The sequence below is a fragment of the Mesocricetus auratus genome, unplaced genomic scaffold (genome assembly GCF_017639785.1).
Source record: "Mesocricetus auratus isolate SY011 unplaced genomic scaffold, BCM_Maur_2.0 Super-Scaffold_100018, whole genome shotgun sequence".
NCBI lineage: Eukaryota > Metazoa > Chordata > Mammalia > Rodentia > Cricetidae > Mesocricetus > Mesocricetus auratus.
This window is the reverse complement of record NW_024429199.1, coordinates 47,394,066-47,413,203: the sequence shown is the minus strand read 5'-3', so window position 1 is coordinate 47,413,203 and position 19,138 is coordinate 47,394,066. Positions and strand designations below refer to the sequence as shown.

At 44.0% G+C, this 19,138-nt stretch overlaps 1 protein-coding gene across 16 annotated transcripts in view; it reads left to right on the top strand.

Annotated features, from left to right (window-relative positions):
• CUNH6orf118 (chromosome unknown C6orf118 homolog) overlaps positions 1-19,138 on the top strand; it is a 174,639-nt gene that overhangs the window by 71,786 nt on the left and 83,715 nt on the right. For 2 of the 16 annotated variants that reach the window (XR_005869449.1, XR_005869447.1), the window contains exon 10: positions 15,839-15,944. The exons of 12 other annotated variants lie outside the window; for them this stretch is intronic. The gene's annotated coding sequence lies outside the window, so the exon portion shown is untranslated. Of the gene's footprint in view, positions 1-9,207; positions 9,290-15,838; positions 15,945-19,138 lie in introns of all 16 variants that reach the window. 2 more of the 16 variants (XR_005869448.1, XR_005869450.1) reach the window with 1 other exon arrangement.

Below are 19,138 nucleotides of genomic sequence, written 5' to 3'. Positions count from 1 at the left end.
GATTTTTGTCGGATATGCATTTAAAAAAGAACTGCTCCCCGAATCAAGATTTCCCTCGACCTTTAAGTGCCTCTCTCGAAGTTGATTTGGACTCTCTTTTCCTTTTCGTTTGGTTCTGTTTCCAGTGCGTGCTGGCTGGGGGTCCCCTCCTTGCTGCCCTCCCACCTCCCCTTCCCCCAGATCCACTCCTCCTGTTTTCCCTTCAGTTTTGAGGTCTATCATGTTTAAAGCACACAGGTAGAAGAACACTAGACAGAAAAAAAAAAAGGGCAAGGCAAAGGGCGTTTTCTCCATTCATTCTTTGTTACATTTTCTAAACCTTCTTCCAGGAACAAATGCTTTCCTATTTGAACATTGTTGCTATGATGGAAAATGGGCTCCCCCCTCTGCCCGTTCTCAAAGACAATAAGCAACCCCTGCAGTTCTGGGGAGCGGGTGGATGGCGGTCAGTGGACATGCTGAGTTCCTAAACCACAGCTGTCCGAAGGAGCAGACACAGTGGGAATCAAGCGACGCCCGCCCACAGCCGCGGATATTCTGGAGAAAGGCCGAGTGGCCATCCAGGTGTGATTCCGCGCGCAGAGTCGAAGCGATATCTTTAAACTTTTATGTTTGTGATGCAAAGAATTTGTGACCCATCGCGTGTGAAAAAACACGGGGCTTCATAGCTGAAGAAACCCCAAGTCCAGCCTCCCTCCGCAGCCTCAGCACAGTGAAGACTCACAGAAGGCCGCTACAGGGTTGGTAGGAGTTAGGACTTAAACGTTTGGGTCATACAGTTTTTTCTCATCCTTAATTAGAAAACGTCAACAGAAAACAGATCCAATTTGAAGCCTTTTTCAAAATCTCTAAAAAAAAAAGTATAATCAATTTCTGATGTTTTGGAGTAGACTACATCTCTCTTATTCTGACGTAGCAGGAGAGGCAGAGATTATTTCTATCCACATCTTACCCTGATACCAATCTCTGCTACCTTTCTAACGACATCAAATAGGAAAGCCTTGTTTTCCATTCTCTTCTCTCATTGCCCCCACCTTTGCCCAGTCCCAGTTTCCTCTTTGATCTTCACTCTGAGCCTTCAGTCACTGCTCAGTGACTTTGGCAAGACATTAGCAATAGTTCAGGAACTTCTATCAAGAAGGGAGGGTCTGGTCAGAGGAAAGGCCATGGACTTGCTGGGCTGACTTGAAAGGCAGAGCAAGAGCAGAGTTCTGATGAGCATCATCTCCCTGGGGCGTGTGGAGGAATGCAAACACTTCACATTCCCTGTAAGTCACCTGCACTGAGCGTTGCTGATGATATGATGGAAAGCTCAACGGCCCACAATCCCCTGCTCACATCTCCCCTTCTTCCATCACCATCCCTGGTAGGTACCAACTGATACTTCAGCCCCCTTCCCCCCTTCCTTCACTTGTGGCCCCAGCTAGGCAGGTGATGCAGGGTGACATCAGAGAGATGCACATTCCCTGATGCATGGCTACCATCTCTCCCCTTTGTTTCTGACCAAACTCAATCTAATTATTCCGCTCTGAGAACTCTGTGTTATTTTTACTACCACAGTAAAATGATTCTTGCGTGGAGTTCCCTCCTTGCCTTTTCTAATCTTAACTTTTGGCATTACTTTGCTCATTAACTAAAAACCCTCATCCGGACACACTACTTTCAAAACGCATTTGGAAAGATAAATATTATCTTCCAGAATTTATAGAGATCAGATCGCCACAGAACAATCCTGAGATACTGGGAGATTCACAGTTCCCTAGGAAGGATCTATAATTGTGCTTTCTCCCTCTTTTTATCTGTGACACCCCTTTCTCCATTCCGTCAGAGTGAAGATAACTATCTTACACGTACAGCCCTCCAGATCCTTCTCCAGTACCCTTCCACAGTGCACTAACACTCACAGGATGGCTACAGTATTATCCTTGGCATGCACACACTTCCTTTGCCCTGTTTTGTAGAAGTTTGTGAAATTCTCCCTATGGAAGGAGTCTAATATTCCCAAGGGTTTTTTCCTCCAATCTCTTAATGCAGCAGATCCCATGGTATGTCCTTATCAAATCTTTGAGTACGCGTCAGCTAGAATAAGGCAAGCATGAAGACTGGGAATAGAGCCATAAAACCAGGACTAACAAAAGACATGTGACATCCCAACCATGGCACTCTGTCCTGTACCTGGGATAAACGGTCCAAAGAGGCTCATTTCCTGATGTGGATCTGCTTAGCGACAGATCTCGGCTCAGTTCCTCCTCATTAGCGTCTATTAGCAGAAACACACTTCGTGCGCATAGCATTTCCCATTAAGCAGGGACCTCAGCTGAAGGCACAACGTGCTAATGCCTCTCACTGTGAAAGGGTACCTTCAGGAAATTTCCCTAGAAACAACTCACCAGCTATAAATGATATAAAGACGGGATTTCTTGTCTTTTTTCTCACCTTAATCAAGTTACACTCAGAGAAGGTCTTGAACGTTTGAAGTATCCTTCCTAAGGATATCTTTCTCACTCATGCCCATGTGGCACACATACATGCAGTCACACACTAACACACATGTGTGCTCACATGGGCACACACACATGGGCACACACACTAATACACAATACATGCTGGTACACACACACAGCATGTACACACACATGCACGCACAGGGTTAGTGTCCTTTCCATGACTGTGCCTAGCACCTACCACAGATATTACAGAGAAGACGCTGGCATGTTATACTCCACAGCCAACAGTTCAGTACAATGCATAAAATATGTACATGCTAAAAACGTGGAAACACAAAACTCAGCAGTGTGTTACGAAGTCAGTTCATCACTCTATAAGACACAAATATTGTACCCAACAGCCATTTCACCCTCTGTATTACAGAAACATCTGTTAGCTTGATATTATTTAAGACATCAAAGTTTTTTTTTTTAAAAACCTTCAGCTGAAGTTTTTCTCTCAAGATCCCGCTTGTTTTTTTTATATTATAGCTGGACTTTAATTCAGGCTTGGATTTTGTTGTCAATCAGTCCTTTACCTTAAGTTAACAAACTGAAGAATTGTCTTGACATGGGGCTCCAGCACATTGGGAGAGGAATGCTAGAGGTGCTTTCCTGAGAAGTAATCCAATTATTGCAGATCGGTTATACAAAGTAATTAATTATGCATCTTCTCACAAAAAGGATACATTAAAACTAATTAAACTCCAAATGGTTTAGTTTGTAAGGCAAATGAACCCAATCTTTCAATGACAGACGGTTAAATCCACACTATCAAGTTGGTGGTGAGGGGAGGGGTTGGATGGGAATGCTTTGGTGTGGCTGTATTTTATGGAGTTATCTGGGCAAAGGCATGGTTGTTATCAACAGATAAACTGGTCCAAGAATTTTGATGTGAATGTTCGGGTATCAGGGGTGGAGTCAGCACAGGTGGTGTATTTGCCCAGAATGGACTCAGTCTGACAGAAAAAGGGGGAAAATGGATCCCAGGTCGCACATCTTCTCCCGTGGGGATGAGTTTTATAGACTTTATTCCTTTTCAACAGAAAGTAGCTTTTCTATAGCACCCGATTTTCTGTTTTGCTGTATTTACAATATTATGTTATTTAATTGCTATTTTAATTATGTTTTGCTATATTTTTCTAGTAAATACTTATTTTTCTAATGGCCCAGGACTTTGAGTTGTTACAGCACACTGTTGTGTGAAGAGATATTATTCTTGTAGAAGAATACCGTGCATAAGCAGGACCATGGACAGCGCATGCGTGACCAGGGCCCCTCTCGGCTTTAGCATTGGGGTTTTAATGATTTCCCCCTCCCATCTCTGTTCCTTCTTCCCTGTTTTTGTTGTTATTGTTGTTGTTTTGTTCAGTTTTGTGTTTTGTGTTTCCCCCTCCCTGCATAGTCTGCTTTCTAGTATATTGGGAACTGTGGCTGTGTGGCTGTGTGTGTGTGTGTGTGTGTGTGTGTGTGTGTGTGTGTGTGTGTGTGTGTGTAATTTTTGGAGAAAATAATACAAGCAGTACATCATGAATAAAGAGAGTTGATTGTGTTTTGACACATAATGAGAGTCAGGGTGTTCACATCTTCTAAACCCTCTTGTTTACATCCCTGTATCTTTTGAACCTTTTATGATTCAATTATTGAAACTGATTTGCCTTCAGTAACTGGATCTTTAAATATTTTATGAAGTGATAGATTTCTTTGGGTTCTTCCAATTTAATTATGCTTTTAACTTTAGGTATTGAAGGTCATTCAGTATCTTATATATTCCTTGATATGTTGCATATTTTGCATTTTTGTGTATTGTGTTTTGAAAAGAACGTGCATTAAAATAAAAAAGTGGTTGTCTGGAGAGATGGTTATGAGCACTCACTGCTCTTTCAGAGTTCCCAGGTTCAGTTCCCAGCACCCACATGACATTGTATCATAGCTTCTAGCTCCAGTTTCAAGGGATTGGGTGTCCTCTTCTGGCTTCTGTGGGCACCAGGAACGCATGCAGTACACTTAGATATGTTCAAGCAAGATATGGACACACATAAAACGAAAATAAAGAGACATTTAAGACTTAGAAAAAACCATCAGATATATTTTGTGCCTGTAAAACCACATTAACATGAATGGTTTTAAGAAATCAGGCCTGACTTTATTATTCAAGGTTATTCCTGCCAAGGCCCCTCTCCTGGGCATCAGCAGGTGGGCTTCTCAGGGTGTCTGCACACGCACCTCACCTGAGCATCCCTGACCTCTTCTGTTCTGTAAGGACAATGACCACACAGGGACAGGACCCTGATCTCGCCATGTCTTTCCATCTTAATTGCCTACCACGTACCTACCCCTAATACAAGCACATCGCAAAGTATTATGGATTGGGGCTTCAATGCTGGAATGCAGTGAGAGCAAAGCCAGTCCCCAGTAACAGAAATTCAACAGGGCAAATACCATTTATACACTCTGTGTAGATGAGATGGCCTGACACCTGGAGTTTGCTTTCAATTAACCTGGATCCCGTGCTACAAAGATAAAGTTGGGCATTCCTTTAGTACAATAATTAAATAAAAATAAAGGTTTTGAAATTGGGGTGATAGGCTACTTTTACTTCCCTCTCCAATTTTGATATGACATTGATATAAATGTTTAAATATAAATTAGAAATTGAATGTAATGGAAGGATCCTACTCTTTGCATGTTTAAATCTAGATAGTAGGGTATTCTGGTACTCGGGTGGTAACCTTTACCCAGCAGCTTGTCAGAATGGTTGTTTGAGCAGCAGGGATAACACACTTATTTTTTTAATTCTTTCAGCATTATTGAGCTCACTATCAGGTCTGACACACAGCTCTTCAAGTCTCACTGGGAAAACGCTTTTTAGGCTGTGTCTCTGACTCAGTTTCCTTTCTTGCCATCTACCTTGTGTCCCCCAAACTCCTTGTTCTTGCTGTGGTCACTGTGTGTTTGAGTCCACAGTGCATTTTTCTCTGTTCTCTTTATTTTCAGTGTGGTTTCTAGAATTATTATCTGCCTTTCACTGCTACTGTTAGTATGTTTTATTTTCATGAACTCTAGAGAATAAATGACCAACAAACATGTGATTTAGCTAACTACCTGAATAACTCCTCCTCCTCTTTTTATTTTTCTGTCCTTCCTCTCTCTCTCTATCTTCCTCCCTCCCTCTCTTTCCCTCATTAACTTGGAATTTTCTCTAGGAATTTTTTTCTGGATAATTTTGACTTCTGAATTTCTCATATGTATGTGCATGCAAGTTTTCTGTGGCTATAATGATATGCTATGACAAAGCCAAGTTATAGAAGAAAGAGTTTGTTTTGTCTTACTGTCCCAGATGAGGAAGGTCCATCATGACAGGATAGGCATGGCATGACACCAGAAGGTGAGAGCAGGAAGCTGTCTAATCACATTTTTATTCATATGCAAGAAGCAGAGAGACACAGGAAACAGAGAGAGAGAGAGAGAGAGAGAGAGAGTAGGGGAGGCTATCAGCTCCCAAAGCTTGTCCATATGATTTACTTCCTCTAGCAAGGCTGAACCTCCGAAGAGTTCCACAGTTTCCATAAACAGCACCACCAGCACCACCTACTGGGGACAGTGTTCAAATGCATGTGACTATGGGGGACATTCCTCATTAGAACTGTCAGAGCCGTGCAAATGAATAGGCTGACATAAGAGCTGTCACATGTCCTTTATTGGGTGCACCATGATGAACAGATCACCAGAACTGTGTCTTTACGACACAGGGGATGCTTACCCAGAATAGAAGCTGTCTTGAATTAGTTTCCATTGCACTCCTGCTTTCTTAGAGGCTACCTCAGTTGCTAGCACCCGAAGATCTCCGTTTCTGGTGTGCTAATGCCAGTGGGAGACTTGAGGAGTGTGTTTTAGTCTCTATGCCTTTTCCCTGTCCCCACGTTTTGTTTCTCTCTCGGTCGGGTCTTATTGCATCTACCTCTCTATCTTGCCTTTCCATCCCTCTGTTTCTATGTGTAAATATTTTCCTTTTCTTCACCTCCCCACACCAATTTCCTCTGTAACTTGATTTAAACCTAGTTACAGACACAAAGCTTGGGAGCCAATGAGCAGATGGGATTGACAGCGTCTGTAGCTTTGGCACGGTGGTTTGGCTTCTGAATCTGAAGTGCTCTTTTCTTTTCCATCATCGACCAGATGAGATGAGCAGATTCTTGCCTGTAAGGACCTGGCAAATGTGGTCTTTGCTGAGAAGGACCCTGCTGATGTTGGCAATGGGAGACTCTCCCTTGCCTGGAAGTTTGTGCGGTTTTGTGTGCTGTGTTCTTCTCAAACCCTAGGGAAAGGACACAGTCAGGGATTGCTGCATCCTGATGTGGTCCAGGGCTCTACTCTTCCCCTACAGACTTGCTTCCTGCTGGTTCCAGACACTCTGTGCCAGCAGCTTGGACGAGGCTGAGTGTGTTGATAAACCCAGATTGCAAAGCATGCTCCCAGATGGAAAGCAGGAGCTTGGCTTGGGAGATTCGTTACTGTGTTGTAAACATGGTCTTTCCACAGTTCCCATTATTGCTTTGCACCGATTAATTCTGAAAATGCCTTGTCTTCATAGGCAAGTTACTGGAATTGGAAACTTTAGAAATAAATTTTAAAAAATACTTTAATAGTAATAGTCATAAGGGCTTTGCCCCCAAAGTCCCCACTTAGGGGTTGTGAAATTAAATCAGCATCACCGCCAGTTGTTCCAGTAAGCTTTGTGCCCTTTCTTAAGTTGACTGGTGAAAACTAACACCCACATGTCACCTTTTAATTACAGCAAGGCAGAGAAGGTGTTTCCTGTGGGTAGAAAGCTTATTCAAAACTACAAACATCCCAAGCGATATGATGACATCTGCCAAAATGCTTCCCTGTACATAGTCTTCTGTTTTCCTTTAAATACAGCAGTTCTGGAAATTCATAGAGATGTAGACGTACCAGAGGAAGGTCACAAATGTTTGGGACGCCCGTTGAAGTATGGAGGGTTCAATTCTGAGTCAGGCTTTCCTGCATCAGATGATAAAAGGCTTTTTGTTACATTGGCCAATAGGAAGTAAGAAACATTTTGGATTATGGGTGAAAGTTCCTGGGCCTGGAGTGAGGACAAATGCCATGACAGGAGTGTATGGAGGAGCAGAGCTGTGTTGTCATGGAAACTGGGCAGGAGTGAGAGCTGTTAGAATGACAAGAGACCCTCACAAGGTCACACATGTGTTTTTGACCAACTTCTCCCTACTTGGGTCTACCTTCTAGGATTCCCACTATATAAATAAAATAGCACCCTCACTTAGGGGCCAGACCTTCCACACAATGAGGTTTTGTTGGACTTGACACACAGGCCCTAACCACCACCACCACAGCTCAGTGGGTTGTGGGAAACTTAACTAACCCTGTTGTCCCTATGGCCCATGTCATAAGAAGCATCTTGTAGTTGTTTTTCTCCATCAATCCTAATGGTAAACCAGGGCATTTAGAGCATTTAAAGCAAATATATATATATACCCAAATTGAAAGGAAAAGTTGTTCTCTCTTCTGTAAATCATACAAGTGTACATGCATGCACACACATGCACAAATTGACACACATTGGTCATTAAGCATGATTTTTTTTTTTTTGGTTTTTACGAGACAGAGTTTCTCTGTATTGTTTTGGAGGCTGTCGGTCCAGCCTGGCCTCGAACTCACAGTGATCCTCCTGCCTCTGCCTCCCGAGTGCTGGGATTAAAGGCATGAGCCACCACCGCCCGGCTAAGCTTGATGTTTTGACAGCTTTTCAGAACTGCAGAGTCTGGGAAAAACTCTGATCATGGTTGATGTCTCACTATTCCAGAAAGTGGAATATATTAAGTGATTGTCTACATACCATTAGAGGAAGGGATAGTTTGTGTTTGAGGTCACTGAGATATAAGAAAGCCATTGTGTAGTCTTAGTATTCATTATTTAAAGTGCTTGGGGTTATCCCTTTTCAATGATTTCCTTTTTTCTCTTTCTTTCTATGTTTCTTTCTTTCTTCCCTTCCTTCCTTTCTTTCTTCTCTTCCTTTTTTGGTATTCTGAGATCTTTACATGAACATAGTGTCTTGGGCCTGGATCCCAATTATAAATTTAGGATGTACCTTATATCCATGGGCTAGAGATACTTTTATATAATGTTTACAGTAGTTTCAATTATCAGTAAGACACAATCTAGAATTACCTGAGGGAAGGGCCTCTGAGAACGTCTGTGAGGGATTATTTCAGTTGTGTTAACTGAGGTGTGAAGAGTTGCTCACTTTGGGCAGAACCATTCCCTGGTCTTGGGGTCAGGACCGGAATAAACAGCAAAGAAGGAGCCTGGCGGCAGCAGCCTATACGCATGCGTTGTCCTCTTCATCTGGTCGTGGGTGCAAAGTGACAGCTGCTTCAAGTTGCTGAAGTTTTGACTTCCCTGTCACAATAGGCTGTGACCTGAAACTGTGATCTAAAACAGACACCCCAGCCCCAAGTTGCTGTTGTCCGAGTGTTTTCTCACAGCCCTGGGAGAAGCAGCTATGGGATCTTTAGTAATGGATGAGGACTCGTGTTTTACAATATGGAATTATGCACATGTGTCGTCATATCTGCCCTCTGGAAAGTTCCAAACCTTGGAGCATCTGTAATTCAGATTTGTACACAAGGGTTGTGCAACCTCAACTGTGAAGTGCTTATTTGAAATTTTTTTACAGTTTTTTTCCTCATTGACCTGAGAGATTAAAGAGTTCATGATTTGTAAGGAGATATTCACTTCACGAGAGATGAGAATGACTGGTAAGGTACAAAAGTGTGTCTGCTACTTTTTCTTCCCAGGACCTCCTGGACTATGTTTCAAAATGGTACCAAATGAAATCTAAGGCAACACTGTTGCAGAAAATCATAACCTGGCCATCTATAAATCATTTATATTGTGTGAACATGACCTGCTACTGAAAAGTTTCTACACCCAATAAGCCTCTCCACTGATGCAGGAATCCAAATCAGACCAAATCAAACCGAATTAGAAAAAAATCAATGTTTAATGGATACAATGCTCCCGGATGGCCTTCCAGCCCTCCAGAGAGGAGGCAGGAAAGAGAAACTGGAAAAACCATGAGTCTGTTTTCTGTGGGAGTGGTCTTGAGCATCTCTGAAGAAGGGGTCATCACTTGGCGGGCTTTCTGAGATGCAGCAGGGTTTGGACAGAGATAGGGTAGGGGGCTGGGGTGTAACTTCCCCCATAACAGCTACTGATGAAAAGTATCCTTGTCATGTGACTAGTTTATTTCGAATTCCCATGTTCTGCCAGGCTATTGCAGCTCAGACCAGGAGAATGTGTGTTAGCTATGGCTTGGCTTTCCCCCAACATATTTTGCTGCTTTATTTTCCAGTTCTGGTGTAGACTAAAGTAAGAGTAGCCATGCCTCCAGCAATTAGAATACAAACATCTATTTTATCTAAGCTTTTTCCCCCCATTGGAGGGATGTTTCTCCTCTGCAATCCTGGCACATTATATACGCTGATAATAAACAGCAGTTTATGCTTGACTTTATGTGGAAGTAGTCACAGAGAGACCCATAATCACCACGGACCACAGCAGACAAAGCAGGGTACTGCAATTAGCATCCAGCGGAAGCCCCAGAGAGGCGTAAAGAGTGAGAGGAGGGTGTGTATCTCTTCTCTGGAAGAGTTTCAAGAGAACTGAAGCAAAGAAGGATTCTAAAGTGGCAGGATAACGATTCCTTTTACAAGTCTACCCGGATGCCGGTGACCATTGCAATCTGTGTAAAAAACACTCGTTAAACATGTAACGGGGCACAGAAGGATAATAATGTTAATTCAATATTTTATCCCAGAAATCATTTCCAGAAGTTGTTACCACCATAAAACTCACCCTGGGAAGGTAGAGTCAGCCCCATCCATGACTGTTTGTGAGTGTAAAACCAACCCCAGTTATTTGGAGCCAGTTTTTTCTTTTTTTTTTTTTTAGTTCTCTGGCAGGAAGTTAAGTTTTTCATGGGAGGCTGTCACCATATCACAGTTGCTGGAGGAGCACATTCAAAATGGCCTGTCGGGGATATTGCTGCTCAGGTGCGGGTTCACGACCCTCTGTGGGAAGAAGACTCAGAGACACCTGGAGGATGCATTCAGCCTTTTGGTGGCTGCAGGGGTCCCCAGCCTCAGGGGACTCAATTGATTACCATATGCTCAGAACAACTTGAATGAGGCTTCCAAAAGACAATGCCAAGTGCAAATTCTCCATTCATCAGGTACCACAATTTTCTGAACCAAGTTCTGCACAGGCTTTTGCAGCCTTGGGAAAGTTCCAAACAAAGTTCACACAGGGGGACAAAGGTATCTTATTGACAAAGGATGGATTAGGCTAGGTGCCAGCCTCCACATGTGCAGCTGTGATTCTGTGTTATAGGTTACTCATGAGATTCATTTGTTGCCTCCCATTTCTAGCTTGGCGAAATATTTTCATCATAGATATTATTTTATTTTATTAAGGTCTCGATGTCCTTTGCATTTTTGCAGAAGAGTTTGTTTGACATTGTTATTTCTTAAGAATTTGAAGGATTTATTGCTTCAGTTCTTTGGACTGGAGATCTCATTTTGGGAAAGTTGTAATTGCAGGTTTACTTATTTTTTGTCATAATTGGTGCTATTTAGAGTTTCTATTTTTATTTAAATATGTCTTAGAAGTTTTTTTTATTTTGTAAAGCATTTTCTAATTTTGTCTGAAACTTCAAACTCGGTGACTACTGCCAAAATAATAACAGCCTGGTATCAATATCGCGGCTCTCCAAGCTGTGATTTCAGTGGAGGCGAACAAGCGCATTAGCAGACTGTTAAACAAAAGCTTAGATACTGGAAAGAAACTGGAGAGTCCAGCATAGCCCTTGTGATTGAAGACGGCGAGATCTATTGGAGGAAAGTAAACATTCACTGGAACAGGCACCTGTCAGTCATCTCTGGCTGACCTTCGGGGTCTCTCTTGCACAGTGGGAACTGAGCATTGAAGCAAACTTGTAAGCTGCTCAAAGGTTAAAGACTATGTTCGCACTCAGATACTCTTGGTTCAGGATGGAAGATGTAGAAGAGAGGATAGGAGGAGGCTGCCCAGCTATTTATCCGCTGACCACTTAGTTTTACTGATCCAGATATGACCCACTGTAAGACGGTCTTTAAAAATAATCGTTTTAGAAAATATTTATATTTATGTTCACACACACACACACATACACACACGCATGCACATCCGTGAGTTCAGTTACCCGCGGTGGCAGAGGAGGACATCAGTTCCTCTGGAGCTAGAGTTATGAACAGCTGCTCTAAGGGTCCTGGGAATTCTGGTTCTCTGTAAGGGCATCAAGCAGTCCTGACTGCTGGGCCTTCTCTCCAGTCCCAGGAACAAAAACATCTCTAGAAAAGCTAGGCAGAGTTCGTTTCCCACACACCCTCCACAAACATTGAAGGTTTACTACAGGAGAGCAGGTAAACCAGTAGGCTGAGACAACAACCCAGCCAGCAGCAGAGGTCTGTCTGTGATGTGTCTGTATGTGTGCGCGAAGCCACCTTATATTGAAGTTGCTATGTTATCTAAAATGTTGGGGTTCAGACAAGTTTGAGGCATGTAAAAGGTTAAAAATGTATCCTACTGGGCCAGGTGTTGGTGGCACACTCCTTTAATCCCAGCACTTGGGAGGCAGAGGCAAGTGGATCTCTCTGAGTTTGAGACCAGTCTGGCCTCCAAAGCCACAGAGAAACCCTGTATCGAAAACAAAACAAAACAGAACAAAAATGCGTCATACTAGCATGAGAAAAAGCACTCAATAGGAAACATTCTTGATAGGCTGATGTAGGTGACTATAGAATGCATGGCTTGAGAAATAAAGGGAAGCTTAACAACATTTCCCTAAATGAAGATTATTGATACAGGTTATATATAATAGCTAATGCATATGTGTATGTATAATTCAGAAAGAACACTTGACTAGTCATGAACTGCACATATATCATTGCCAGGGCTGGCTTATATTTATCATTGCTGTCCTACTTAACATGTTTGCTCTGTGGGCTGTGTGGTAACTGCTACATACTCCTTACATACTGATTTCTATAGCCAGTATGTACCCTGTTGGAGACTCGTACTTGGATAATGTATCTGAAGACCACTGTTGATGAAGGTGCAGTAAGCTGTTAACCCCCTGAGCCATCTCCCCATCCCAAATTCACTGATGTTGGATCAGGCTCGCTGTAGTACCTTCAGCACCCAACTGTGTGGTTTATCAGTCGTCCTATGTCCTTTGGAAGTTGAGTGAGCCCCGGTGTTTTCATAGAGGGAGAAGAAATGCTTTCTGGATACAGACAGCTGTGCTCTTGAACTTGTAACATTCAAAGGGCTATGGCATGCTAATGTGAGTAATAAATCAGAAAAGCTTTTTTTATTTTATGACTTTTTATTTAAATCAGAAACAATCTTGTTTTACGTATCAATCCCAGTTCCCTCTCCCTCCCAACCTCCCATGTCCCCAACCAACCCCCCATCCCACCCTCCATTCACTCCCCAGGGAGAGTGAGGCCTTTATTGGGGGGTCATCAAAGTCTGTCACATCATTTGGGGTAGGGCCTAGACCCTTCCCCCGTGTGTCTAGGCTGACAGAGTATCCCTCCATGGGGAATGGGCTCCCAAAAAGAGATTTGTAGCATCCCACATGAGACCCTAGACTCTTCTTAACTCACCTTTTTAAAAAATTTTTTAATTTAAGTTAGAAAGAAGCTTGTAACATGTCAATCCTAACTCCCTTTCCCTCCCCTCCTCCCCCACCCTCCCCACTAGGTCCCCCAGTCCCCCACCCAATATCCACTCTGATCTCTAGGGAGGGTGAGGCCCTCCATGGTGGATCTCCAGTGACTGTCATTTCATCCAGGGCAGGGCCTAGGCCCTCCCCCAAGAGTCCTGGCTGAGATAGCATCCCTCATTGTGTCATGGGCACTCAAAGTCTATTTGTACACCAGGGGTAAATACTACCCTCCATACATTACCTAGGCCTCCTCCCTGATACCCACATTCAGGGGGTCTGGGTCAGTCCCATGCTTTCGACACAGTCATCAATCTGGGGTCCAAGAGCTCCCCCTTGTTAAGGTCAGCTGTTTCAGTGGGTTAAACCAGCCCAGTCTTAACTCCTTTGCCCATCAGTTCTCCCTTTCTGTCACTGGATTCCAGGAGTTCAGCTCAGTGCCTCCCTTTCTGTCACTGGATTCCAGGAGTTCAGCTCAGTGTTTAGCTGTGGGTATCTGCCTCTGCTTTCATCAGTTGCTGGATGAGGGTTCTATTTCCTAGACTCTCTGGCAGTGGGATAATATGTTGGCACTCCCCTGATTCATGTCTAAAATCCATATATGAGTGAGTACATACTATGTTTCTCTTTTTGTGACTGGGTTATCTCACTCAGTATGGTTTCTTCTAGTGCCATTCATTTGCCTGCAAATTTCAAGATTCCATTGTTTTTTTCCGCTGAATAGTACTCTATTGTGTAAATGTACCACATTTTCTCTATTCACTCTTCGGTTGAGGGGCATCTAGGTTGCTTCCAGGTTCTGGCTATTGCAAATAATGCTGCTATGAACATAGTGGAACATCCATCCTTGTTGTATGAATGTGCATCTTTTGGGTATATGCCTAAGAGTGGAATTGCTGGGTCTTGTGGTAGACTGATTTCCATTTTCCTGAGGAATCTCCATACTGATTTCCAAAGTGGCTGTACGAGTCGGCACTCCCACCAGCAGTGAAGGAATGTTCCCCTTTCTTCACATCCTCTCCAGCATAAACTGTTTTTGCAGTTTTTGATTTTAGCCATTCTGACAGGAGTGAGATGTTATCTCAGAGTTGTTTTGATTTGCATTTCCCTGCTGGCTAAGGATGTTGAGCACTTTCTTAAGTGTCTCCCGGCCATTTTAGACTCCTCTACTGAGAATTCTCTATTTAGTTGTGTACCCCACTTTTTGATTGGATCCTTTGGTGTTTTCGTGACTAGCTTCTTGAGTTCTTTGTAAATTTCGGAGATCAGCCCTCTGTCAGATGTGGGGTTGGTGAAGATCTTTTTGCCTTTTTGTCTTGCTGACTGTGTCCTTTGCCTTACAGAAGCTTCTCAGTTTCAGGAGGTCCCATTTATTAACTGCCGATCTCAGTGTCTTTGCTACTGGAGTTATGTTCAGGAAGTGGTCTCCTGTACCAATTAGCTCAAGGGTACCTCCCACTTCCTCTTCTAACAGGTTCAAAAAGGACTAAGTTTGACATCTTAGTTTGCCGATATTGAAATGCAGAGTCAGTGTGGATTCAAATGGAAATGAGAGGAAAACAAAGGCATTTTCACAGCTCCCTAAAAAGGTTGTCATGTCCCCTTTCTTGTATAAGAGGGAAACCTGTTGGGTAGGTAAAGGGCTTCTCTCTAGATGTGGTGGTCTGTAATAACTTTTGAATGACTTGGGAAAGTGAGAGGTTTCAATGTAGAGGGAGCTCTTGCTTGGTAACTGATTTTTGTACTTGCATTTGAACACACAGATCTGTTTCTAGGACTTGTGTATTGTAGTGTGCCTTTAAACAAGGGCATTTATCGATAACTACAAAGTTTGAATGCTGCAAGGTCTTCATTGTCACTCAAAGCTGGGTCCCCACAGCTGCACTGACTGAGTGAGCAGCTGGAGACAGTTCCAGCAAGAGTCCCTGGACTGAATGTGAGCATTGCGAAAGAATAATTGAAATCAGGATGTTACAAATTCATGACACATAATTACCCCAGAAAAAGCCTATATTAAGGAGGAAAACAACTATGCATTTAGCCATTCACTCATGTCTTATCTCACAGTAAGGACTTGGTGATGGGCGAGCGCTCACTAAACCCTGAACAAGTGTCAGGAGGAGGAGAAGGAGACATGGATCGCTTTAGACTCTGATGCTGGGAACTCACCAACAGTTCCTCCGATCAATGCGAGAATGAGCTGATCCTGCTGACCCCAGCCCCTTCCTGTCACTGTGGGTGTGGGTGTCATGAAATGGAAGAGGAGGGTGAACGAAACTGTCGGCTCTTAAATTGGCCGGGTGGACAGGGAAGCTGAGATTTGGGGAAAGGTTGGGCTTGACTATGGTTCTCTTCTCCAGAGGAGAGTCTCCGTTCTTCCGCTCTCCATCTCTGGGCCCTAGGCGGATGACCCGCTTTTCCGCACGGACTCTGCCAACAGCAGCTTTGCTGACCACACCTGAGTTTGACTGGCAGGCACTCCTTGGAGTAGGCTGAAGCCTAAGGTTCCCTTCCTCCTTCCCTTGTCCCCTCCACACAGATCAGGCACGGTTGGCTGCACCATGTCTTGCCTAGGAAACAGCTCTTGGTCTGCTGTGGCTCACTGTGGATTTGGGGAGAAGCCTCCTGCCTTCAGAAACGCTGTGGTAAAGACTTCTGGCTGTGAAGAAGCCACCAGATGTCCCGCCACTTCTTGTGATTTCTCTAAACTCTACACGATTGCAGAAATGGTTCATTTATGGAACTGTTCTCAATAGCTGTATGTGAGTGGATTTCCCATATCCTGCCGGGGCCATTATGCCCAAAGCAAAGAAACAGCAGGCACCCTGGCTGCCAATCAGCAGGGTTTTGCTACCCCGGTGGCACTGTCCAGTGTGAGACTCTCAGCCTTCCTGGGCTGCAGGCTGCGACAGCGCTTGTCTTACTTAATCATGGGGAAAGGCTATTAGATAATCGATAAATCTAAAATTAAAAGTGGGGAAAGGTTACATGAATAGAGTCTTTGCTACTAGAGACGGCCTTTAGTGTTGAATGTCTGAAGATTAGTGAAGGCTGCACAATGAATTAAGAGTTAAGAATCTCACTAATGTGATAGCCAGAAGTTCCACTCTCCAGTGTGTCATAGGATAGGAGAATGATGTCATGGATCAAAAGGGTGTGCCCGGAACCATCTCTCCATCACCTGCCCCTTCTCTTTCACTCACACACAGGCAAGAGTGTTCTCTCTCTCTCTCTCTCTCTCTCTCTCTCTCTCTCTCTCTCTCTCTCTCTCTCTCTCTCTCTCATACACACACACACACCTGTAAGTGTGCTTTCACACTCTCACACCTGTGTCAATCAGAAAACATGCTTCCTGTGTCGCTTGTCTCACCACTGTGATGTACAGAGAGAGGGCTGGTGTCGGCAGAGGAGAGATTCTGGCTTGGCAGACATTGATGGAGCAGACACCAGAGCCCCACAGTCAGTCTGCTAATGGCTAAGGCATAAGCCAGTTAATTGCAGACGGGAGGGTTGAGGCTTGTAAGTTAAGTTACTTTCTGTGGTTTCTCTCTAGAAGTGGGGAAACCAAGACAGCATCTGGGAGCAGGAAGCGATAAACACACCTGAGTAAGGACGGGCATATATTTGCTGACCAGAGTACATGCAGAGTACCTGCCCTCTTCTAGAGAAGCCAGTAGGGTTAGTGAATGGAGTGTGTGGAATCTTCAGGTGGGATGTCACTTACATGAACACAAGCCTGATGATTGCATTTCTAAGTTTCAAGAAATCCCAGCCAATCTGTTTCTTATCCTTGAAGTCACATGAGCTGACCTAGGTCTTCTTATCCACAAGCTTCACACACACACACACACACACACACACACACACACACGCATGCATCCATATGTGAGCCCTAATACTCTCACACTCTGTGCCAACTAGAAGAGGGAGCACCTGTGCATTACATTTGCCAGATACAGTTGCAATCCTCCCCTAGCAGGGTCTCTTTCACCCTCCTCCGTTGTCGCTGAAGCCTGGACTGGCTATGCTTTGGAGTGCCGTCTGAGGTAATCAATTCACTCAGCTGGGAGTGTGGGACTCTAACCCAGGACAGTTGCCACCTGTGTGCATAGCTGACATTGCAATGTGTAGCCAAATGGTCTGTGGAGGACAGGGCGATCATGACAGCCTGAATGCTGGAGGCACAGAATGTGCCATCCATCTCCCTCCCCTTGAGTGACAAGCAAGACAGAGGCAAAGCTGAACACAGAGGGACCACAGGACCCTGGATTGCTTGTGACCCTGGAGGATGGGTATTCACGCCCCATACTCCATGCTGTGGAGGAAGAAAGGCACTTTGGATGCCAGGCTGGAAGGAAGAGATTAGGAGTCTTGCTACTTTCCAAGGTGCTGAAGAGGGACTTGGGAGCCTCGAGGCAGGGTATTGTGTCCAGTCATCACTAGGTGAATGAGGGAGCAGTTCGGTCAGTTAAAATCATCTTAGTAAACCTCAGGAAGGAAATTGTGGATTACAAAGCCAGTGTTTGGTTCTTTAAGAAGTATGGAGATGACATTTCAGGGCTTGTCTGGCAGGTTACTGGGTGTGAACCCAGGTTGACTTTCATAGGTGTGTGTGTGCACATGTTCGTATGTGTGTGTGTGTGGCCTATATACGCTTGCACATATGTGTTAGTGTGAATACATGAGTGTGGAGGCCAGAGGTTTATATTTAATGTCTTTCTCTATTGCTCTAATTTATTTCCTGATGAGGGGACTCTTGCTGAACTGGAATCTTCTAGATTCAGCCAGTCTAGCTACCCAGGTAGTCCTTGAGATCTCCTGTCTCTGCCTCCTGATGGCTGAGATTACTGGTCGTCCTACACCTGCTGACTTTTATTTCAGATACTAAGGTTCTGAACTCTAAGCTAATTGGCCACACCCTGCCAATGTCATTGCACACTGCTCCCCACGGGAAGGGAGAAGGCACTGGTCATAGAAAGTATTCCAGATAAAGGAGGACTGACTCAAACACCTCAAGGAGATTAATAACCAAAAGACAGTGGTTCTAAACCCAGGATGGCTGTTGAGCACATCTAGCATTTTAGAAGCTGAGATTCAGATGAAAATTAGAAGTGATAGAAATTGTAGGATATTTTCCTTTTATTTAGATGAGCTGGGCACAGGATGACCTGTTTTAAAGTGGATGGCTCAATGGTGTCTACTCCAGTACACAACACCCTGTAGCCATTGTCCGGCCGTAAACCAGCCATCACTCAAAAGCAAGTGCAAGGTCCTTTAAGCAGCGTCTGCTCATTTTTCCTCCTCTGACAACCACAGCCTGGGCTCTGCCTCTGTGGGCCTTCTGGTTATGCGTATGCTCACCCTGTCCTGAGTCATGTGACCATACCACATGGGGCTCTTTGTGCATGGCTCCTTTCATTTAACAAGTGTCCACATCTGTCTACATTGTAGCTCCTCCTCCTTTGCATGGCAAAATGTCACTGTATTTTCACAGCAACACATTTGCCCATTTATACGTGAATGGGCATTGGTGCTGCTCCCATCTCTGACTAATGTGAATGGTCCTGTCTGAACATTTGTAGCTGGTGATAGTTTTCCTTGGTTGAGGTAGGAGGGCCTCATGCAGTCCAGGGATCCCTCTTATCCCTCTTGTTTTCTGTGTTGAGTATGACCCTGAACTCCCGATATCCCTGCCTCCAGCTCCCAGGGACTATATGCACATTACCATATCAGGCTTTGATGATATTTTTAATTGTTTTTGTACAAGGAATTTGCCTAGGAGTAGGATTATTGAATCATATAGTAATTCTCTATTTAATATATAGAAAAACCCGTATCA